We start from the raw sequence: 8,364 nt of genomic DNA on the forward strand, positions 1-8,364 counted from the left end.
TTTTTAATTCAGCAAAATTTATCTTATAAATTTATATTTTAGATAGGCAAAGTAGAGATCTTTATCAAAGGGGAAATTTTACTAAAATGAAATTCATATGTAATCTATCCAACTAAGTAAAGTTATAGTGATTACTAGTAGACAAAATCCACAGCAAGATGTCAGTGCTAATTAAGTCTGTGGCAATCTGAAAACAAAAGAGAAAGCCAAGAGGACCAGCGACCAGCACAGGAGTCTGAGCACCGCTAGCTGCCCACCCTGCTGTGGGCCCTCTGCCGCAGGATTTTATGCACCAGCCTGCTGGCAACCACTGGCCAGTCTGGGGAGTCTGATCTCAGCAACCACCACCCAAGCGGTACAGTCTCCCAACCAGTCGCCCAAGGTCTTCAACAACCAGATCTTCATAAACAATGAGTGGCAGGACTAACGCCATCAGCAAGAAAACATTCCCCATTGTCAATCCATCCACTAGAGAGGTCATCTGTCAGGTAGTAGAAAGGGACAAAAAAGATGTGGACAGTAAAAGCTTTCCGGGCCACCTTCCAGCCGGGCTTGCCTTGGTGCAGCAAGGAGGTCTCTGACAGGGGCCAGCTGATCTATGCCTGGCTGAAGGTTAGCCACCTAATCCAAGTTGCTAGGTGGAACAGCAACCTCAAGACAGTGACCATGGAGCTGGAGGGAAAGAGCCCCAACATCAGCATGTCGGACGCTGATGTGTACTAAACAGTGGAACAGGCCCACTTTGCCCTGTTCTTCAACCAGGACCAGTGCTGTTGCACCTGCTCCCAAACCTTCACGCAGGAGGACACAGAGTTTGTGAAGAGCAGGATCATCCAGGCCAAGTCTTGGGTGGTGGGGAAACTTTTTGACAGACAAACAGAGAAGGGGCCACAGGTAGATGAAATTCAGTTCAAGAAGATCCTTGGCTACATCCAGTCAGGGAAGCAAGAGGGGGTGAAGCTGCTGTGTGGTGGTGGGGCCCCTGCAGAGCTCAGCTATTTCATTCAGCCCACTGTGTGTGGAGATGTGCAAGATGACATGACCATGGCAAAAGTAAGAGATCTCTGGGCCTGTGGTGCAAATCCTGAAGTTCAAGACCATAGAAGAAGTCTTCAGGACAGCTAACAATTCCAAGTATGGGCTGGCTGCAGCTGTGTTCACAAAAAATCTGGACAAGCCCTTCAGTTGACCATGCAGGTCAACTGCTGTGATGTGTTCAGTGCCCAGTCCCCGTTAGGGCTATAAGATGTCAGGCAGTAATCAGGAACTGGGTGAGTTCGGGCTGCAAGCCTCCACAGAAGTGAGGACAGTCACAAAGTTCCTCAGAAGAATTCATAAAGAACCATTCATCTTCCTTCCTCATCCAGAGCCGGAGAGTCCCCCGAGATCATCAAGATTTCCAAGAACAATCTTTGCACATGAGAGGCTCAAAGGAGAAATCCCTCCCACAAAATCTCTCCAATCAAGCAAGTCCTAGAATTCTAACTGATAAAGAAGGTGGGCTGGTGGGGTGAAACACAGTGTGGAAAGCCTGTTTTAAACTGCAACAATACTGCTGGCTTTCAGGGAGATTGCTTAAAAAAAGAGATTCATGTTTTATCTTCTGTCTCTGGTACACTTCTTAACTTGCCTTTATTGGAGAAGAAAATCCAACTGTTAACACCCTGCTTCTTTGTATCCAGAACTAACACACATTTAAAAAGTGAGTAACTCTCTAAAAAAGAGAGAGAGAGAGAGTAAGCAAGAAAAGATGAAAGACAGTTTATATTACCTAGTTGCTAATCGATAAAATCTCCTTTTCTATTTTCCCTAAAACTTAAGAATTCAACTAGCAATTGCCCTTAATATACTCACTGAAAATTTATTCAATATTCCTTTAATTAGGTTACACACAATAAAACCTACGGGCTACAGTGAACATATTCAAAATGAAGATGCTTATTACAAAAGCCTATTATATGTAATTACATTGCTCAGGCCAGTAAGAATGGGAATCAAGGTGATTTCCACATTCTATATATACATGGGAAATGCCACATGTCCAGGAGGCTTCTGAGGAATGTGTTTTATACCATGTGCAGCCTAAGGCCCATGAGAACTCCTTGGCCAGTGTGCTCAGTACAGCTTTGTTTGCCCTCCACATTGAGGCACAGGAAGGTCTCACAAATTTCATGACAAAGCTCAGGAATGTCTTCTTTTTGTTTTGTTTTTTCCACCCAAATTTACATGCACACCACCCCATTAATTACTTCCTTAGAGTTGTAACTTTGACATGCCACTTCCTGTTGGAGACCTTTGAAATCTATTGGAAAACTTTATCAAATCTCAAGCCAAGAAAGCATTGGTTAAGTATCATTAAGAAATGTTTTGGTTTTTTTGTTCATTCGTATTTGCTATTGAAAAACAAAACAAAAGCAAATGCTACTACTAGTAATGTAAGTGCATGATCAATGTGAATTGAAAGCAAAAACTAAAAATATCATTCTGTCTCAATCTAGTCCTAAGTAAGGAGAAGGAATCATACCTTTGACCTCAGAAAGGCTCTCTTGACCCCAGATTACATTAAATTTTAAAGATTCCAGAAAACCATTCCTATTACAACCACATCACATTCCACATTCTCTACATCTTGACTGATGCTTGAAATTCCACAATTAGAGTTCCTGGCCTTGACTTTAAGTTGTCCTCCACAGAAATGCAGATAGAAAGGCAATGCCATTAGCCTTAGCAGTTAGTTGTATACTCACATGTTCTAAGCTTTCCTGGGAGCTGTTTTTTTGCAGCTGGCAACACAGGAAGATTTGAGGAGAGCAGGAAGACCATTGCCTGGGAAAAAAGCGAGAAGGACATTACTAAGGACACTGGAAGCAAACTGACCACTTCACAAGTTTACTTAAGGTTTTAGTAGGGGAAATTTTGTGCAAATGAAATTGTAAATGAACAAAAACAATTGAAGTAGATAAGCCCAGACAAGTGAATTAAGGTAAGTGAATTAAACATATTTCTCAAAAGTATGAATGCCAACAAGTATATGAAAAAAATGTTCAACATCTTTAGCTGTCAGGGAAGTGAAAATAAAAACTACACTGAGAGTTTCTCTCTCTCAAGTTAGAATGGCAGTCCTCAAGAATGTAAATAATAATAAATGCTGCTGAGGATGTAGAAAAGGAACACTTGTATGTATTTATGGAGTTATACATTAGTACAACCACTTTGGAAAGCAGTAGGGAGGTTCCTCAAAAGACTAGGAATGGAAAGACCATATGACCCAGTTCTACCACTTCTCAGTATTTACCCCCCAAAAAAGCCAGCATACTGTAGCAATGCATGCACACCTATTTATAGTAGCACAATTCACAATAGCCACATTATAGAATCAACCTAGGTGTCCACCAGTAGATTAACTGGTAAAGCAAATGTGTTGTATATATACAATATGGTTTTCTTCAACCATAAAGAAAAATGAAATTATCTCATTTGCAGAAAAATTAAATTGGAGAGCAAAATAAGCCAGATTCAGAAAGTCAAGATATATATATATATATATATATATATATATATATATATATATATATGGAAGATAGAAGGAAAAAGAAAAACAGGAATCTCAAGAAAAAAAGAAGTGAGACCAGTTGGGTAGAGGAAGAGGATCAGGGTAGAGTAAAGGGGAGGGCAACAGGAGATAGTGAGAAATGAAATTGATCAAATTATGTTATGTGCATGTTTAACATCCCATAATTAAACCTGCTATTCTGTAAAACCATTATGCACCAGTAAAATTTTTTAGAAAAAAAAATATTCTGGGGGAAAAATTGTACCTGAAGTGAGCATAGTTTTTTTCTTGTCATTATTCCTTAACCAATACTGTATAACAACTACCTACATAGTATTTACATTACATTAAATATTATAAAAATAAAAAATAGGTAAACCGAGACCTGCTCTCTTGATTTTACAGATGGAGTCAGGCTCTGCCTACTGTACTTGTCCTCAATCTCAGAGACATGGCAGAGGGAGGTTAAGTTCCAGGAATGATGATCTGAAATGATGCTCTTGCCCAATGGAAGTTGCTATTGTAAAAGAGATCTTCTCAGAACCATTCTGTCTCTTAAATCTATGTGGAAGAGTTAATTTCTGAGGTTAATTTCTGGATAGGTGATTGGGAGCATGAATATAGGAAATAAAGGTCAGATAGTTTGTGTTTTTCAACCAGATCCTTTGTGCTATCTTGGCTTTCAAACAACTAACTTAAGCCAAATGGGTCAGGGAGCCTCACCGACCCTCTTGGTTTAAGCATGAATAGTGACACTGCTTGAAAGCTGTAGAAACCTGATATTTTCTCCTCTTCATCTCTGACTGCCGCTTCTATCTTGCTGCAGGTGGGTTTTTCTAAGTGCATGTGAGGCAATGAACACTGTATCAACTGCTAGTTTATGTCTCATTTGTTCGTGAAACAAGTCAAACCAATTTCAAATCCAGGTTTTCTAGGAAGTACCTTGCTTGGTCCACCTTGAATTAAGGACCCCTTCCCCTATCAGAATAATCCAGCTGACAACTCTGCAGTAGCCAGGGCAAATTTCAGCAAAGGAGATCAAGATGGTGGGCAAACTAACAATAGTAGTCCAGAATCCTTTCTTGGAAACCTCTGCCCCGATATAGTGAGGAAGTACTCGAGCCAGTTTGTAACAAAGCACTAGAGCCAGCTCTGCTCATCACATCCTAGTTCTGTATTCAGCAATATCATAGTTTTATTCAGCTTCTTTTGCTGCTATGATTAAAAGGACCTGACCAGAACAATTGTAGAAGAGGAAAAGTTTATTTGGGGACCCACAGTTTCAGAGGTCTTAGTCCATGGAAGGCCGGCTCCATTCCTTGGGGCCTGAGGTGAGACTGAACATCATGGCAGAAAAGTGTGGCAGAAGGAACCAGGTCACATGATGATAGGAAGCAGAGAGAAACTCCACTGACCAGATACCCCAGAGCCACACTCCCAGTGAACCACTTCCTCCAGCCACACTCCTCCTGCCTCCAGTTACCACTCAGTTAATCTCATCAGGGTTTAATACACTGATTAGGTTGAGGCTATAATTCAATCATTTCTCCTCCAAACCTTCTTACATTGTCTCACACATGAGCTTTTGGGGACACCTCACATCCAAACCATTAAGAGCTTGAACTCAACCATGATAGAAGTATTTATATACTATGAAAACTGGCATATGCTATTTATCAGGGCTTTTTTTTTTTTTTTCAGACAGCCAATTTACTAGCACACCACTGTAACATAAGTCTCTATGATTTGTGTTTGGAGATCACCACAGCATCTAGCCATGCACTGTGAAGTACTGCAGAAACCTTGGTATTCTCTTCCTCATAAATATAATCTTCTAAAAGGAAGTCAGTGGACATTTGTCCAGGTAGTTTAAGAAAGACGTGCATTATTATGGATCAAGTACACCATATTTCTGATTCCACACAAAGATTCTGCTCACTATATTTGTTGTAAAGCTAGACATAGATCAGAAAATTAGCCACATCTATGGCAAAATTTTAGAAAGACAATAGTAGATGGAGAAATCTAACCAAAGGTGAAAGAAATAGGAGGAAGCAAAATGCTGCTATTCCATGGGATTTCAAATGCTTGAAAAAGAATGAAGAGAAGAAAGGAAGTAAGAGGGGAGGAGATACAGGGACAAGAGGGAATGAGAACAGAAAATATAAGACAAGTAATGAGATATCAACCAAAGGAGACAACCCTCCATTAGAAATTTTTTTAAAAAGACATTAAATACTAAATACAGAAACATTTGTTCATTCAGCAAATTGTACCAAGTGTTAAACATCTTGCAGAGGCTGGGCATAAAATAGTTAATAAGGCATGGACCCTGCCTCAAGCTCTATGCAGTTTAATAGGAGAAAGACTCCAGTAAACTGACATTTAGTATTGGTAAATCCCATGATTAACCACCAAGTACTGAGGGAGACCATAGAAAATTTTCTGCCTTGGTAAAGGTGACATTCACAAAGAAAACATCTAAATCAAGAGCAGAAGAACAAACAAAAACTCCTCAAGCTTATTGGGGGGTGGGGCAAAGAGCGTTTCAGATGGAGAGGGGGAAATTGATAAGAAGGACCCGGTAGTAATTGGAAATGGGCAATCATGCATTGAAAGAAGGTCAGACCAGCTCAATGATCTCTAAGACAGGAAACTGGGGATGTAAGTCAAGTGAAGTCATGCAGGCTCTGCACAGCTTTCTTGGAATTGGAACTTTGAAGACAAATGGGGCTGTATTAAGGGGATTAAAGAAGATACTGCTTGAGAAAAACACCAAGTCCTGTTCATTTTACCTCCTGAATGGCTCTCAAACTGGTTTACCTCCTTTCTTCACCATCACATTTCTTCCCTTTTGATGGGATTAACACTGTAACCTCCATCTGGCCTCTTGGCCTCCACTCTGTTCCATCTCTAGACTATTTTCCACTGGGAACAAAGGGAGACAACTGACTAGAGGTTGTAGCAACAATATTTTTGAGGAGATAGTTGTGGTGAAGAAAAGAGATGAACCACTTTGAGAGCTATTCAGGGGGTAAAATAAGCAGCATTAGTGGGTTGAAGGAGGTAGGCGTTATGAGGTCCCAGATTCCTGGCTTGGGCAGTGATTAAGTGGATGGTGGTGCTGTTAACTATGAGAAGAACATGAAAGAAAACAGGGTTAGTAGGGTAAGTTAGGAGTCTAATTTTGAGCTTGAGGTACTGTAGGATTTCTAGGAAGAGATATATAGTCAGCAGTTCATTAGAAAATACAAGAGAATAATTACCATGATTTACAATTTTTTACATGTTGGATTTAAAAGGGCCCACAGGTGACTTTTTGCTCCTCTTCATCCACTGGCAATCAAATGAGACATGTGCATAAACAGATGGACTTCAAATATTACCTTTGATTACCACTACATATCATGTTTGGGAAACATAGATTGCCAGTTATCCTTGATTTAGTAGAATATGATAGTCTACAAAATTGTCCTTAATGATCCCAATCACTTGGTATTCATGTCCTGTGTAGCCCTTGCCTACATTGGGTAGGAATGATTTACATGATTGTATTAGTAAGGGTTCTCTAGAAGAACAGAACCAACAGGATATGTGTTATACATTATTATAAAAGGGAATGGATTAAATTTGCTCATAGGATCAGTAGCTGGATCATCCCACAATGACCCTTTGCATACTAGAAAGCCAGAGGAACCAGTAACTGTTCAGTCCAAGAAGCTGGAGCCTAGAACAAGAGGGATCAATGATGCAGTCCCAATCTAAGACTGAAGGCCTGGGGACCACCTGGAGAATTGCTGGTGAGAGACCAAATTGGAAGAATGAAGGTCTTGGAGTCCAGTGTCCTTGGGTGGTGACAGCAGCAATCACTGCACCCACTCAAGAAAAACTGAACTTTCATCCACATGGCTTCTTCCTTTTGTGCTGTTGGCTCCATCCAAGCCCCTCGCCTATTAGACAGTGCCACCCACATTCAGGGAACAACTCTCCCCTCAGTTTTCTGTTCCACATGCCACTCATCTCTGGAAATACCCTCATTAGCACACTCTTAATCCCAGGCATTTTTAATCCAATCAAGTTGGCAATCCATATTAACCATCATAATGACAAATTTAATATTGAAAAAATGACAAATGTGACTTCTGAGACTAGTTCAAAAAAGACTTCATAACTTCTGTCTTGTCTTCTCACAGATCCCTCCTTCGGGGGAAAGCTGGCTGTTGTGCCCTCCAGAGACCTCCTATGGTCCAGAGCTGAGGCCTCTTGCCAACAGCCATTCAAGTAAATCATCTAGGAGGCCCAGTCAGACCCTCAAATGACTGAAATCCTAACCAATATCTTGACTATAACCACATGAGAAACCCTGAGCACAGCCACTCATTCATGGCTGCTACTAAATTCTCACAGACACTGAGGAGTAGTAAACATGAACTGTTTTAAACCATTAAATTTGAAATTTGTTACACAGCAACAGATAAATGTAGAAACCTATCTACCAGGTCATAGCACATATGCTAGAGAATTATAGGCATCCCTAGTGGCATCCTGCCCCTATAAAACTTAAGGTGGTTGTTCAGCATGCAACAGAATCATCTGAAAATACGGATTATGGACTCTACCCAGGAGTTTCTGATTCAGTAGGTCTGGAGGGGAACTTAAAAAAATTGTAGTTCTCTAGTGGCTTCCAAGGGTTCGGGGGCTGACAAATGAAGATGTGACCATGAGATGGCAGTAACATCTAGCAGGCTTTACTGGTGCTACACTTAGACAAGTTTGCACATGGGGCTGTCTCAGCATGAGACCATCCAGAG

The 8,364-nt window shown here is 40.7% G+C and overlaps 1 pseudogene; it reads left to right on the forward strand.

Moving 5' to 3' along the window:
• Positions 1 to 510: 510 nt before the first annotated feature.
• LOC124108130 (aldehyde dehydrogenase, mitochondrial-like) lies at positions 511 to 1,477 on the forward strand (annotated as a pseudogene).
• The last annotated feature ends 6,887 nt before the right edge of the window (positions 1,478 to 8,364 follow it).

Source organism: Marmota monax, unplaced genomic scaffold, assembly GCF_021218885.2.
Source record: "Marmota monax isolate L192 unplaced genomic scaffold, Marmota_monax_Labrador192_F-V1.1 WCK01_AAM20220418_F8-fsc00049, whole genome shotgun sequence".
NCBI classification, from domain to species: Eukaryota; Metazoa; Chordata; class Mammalia; order Rodentia; family Sciuridae; genus Marmota; species Marmota monax.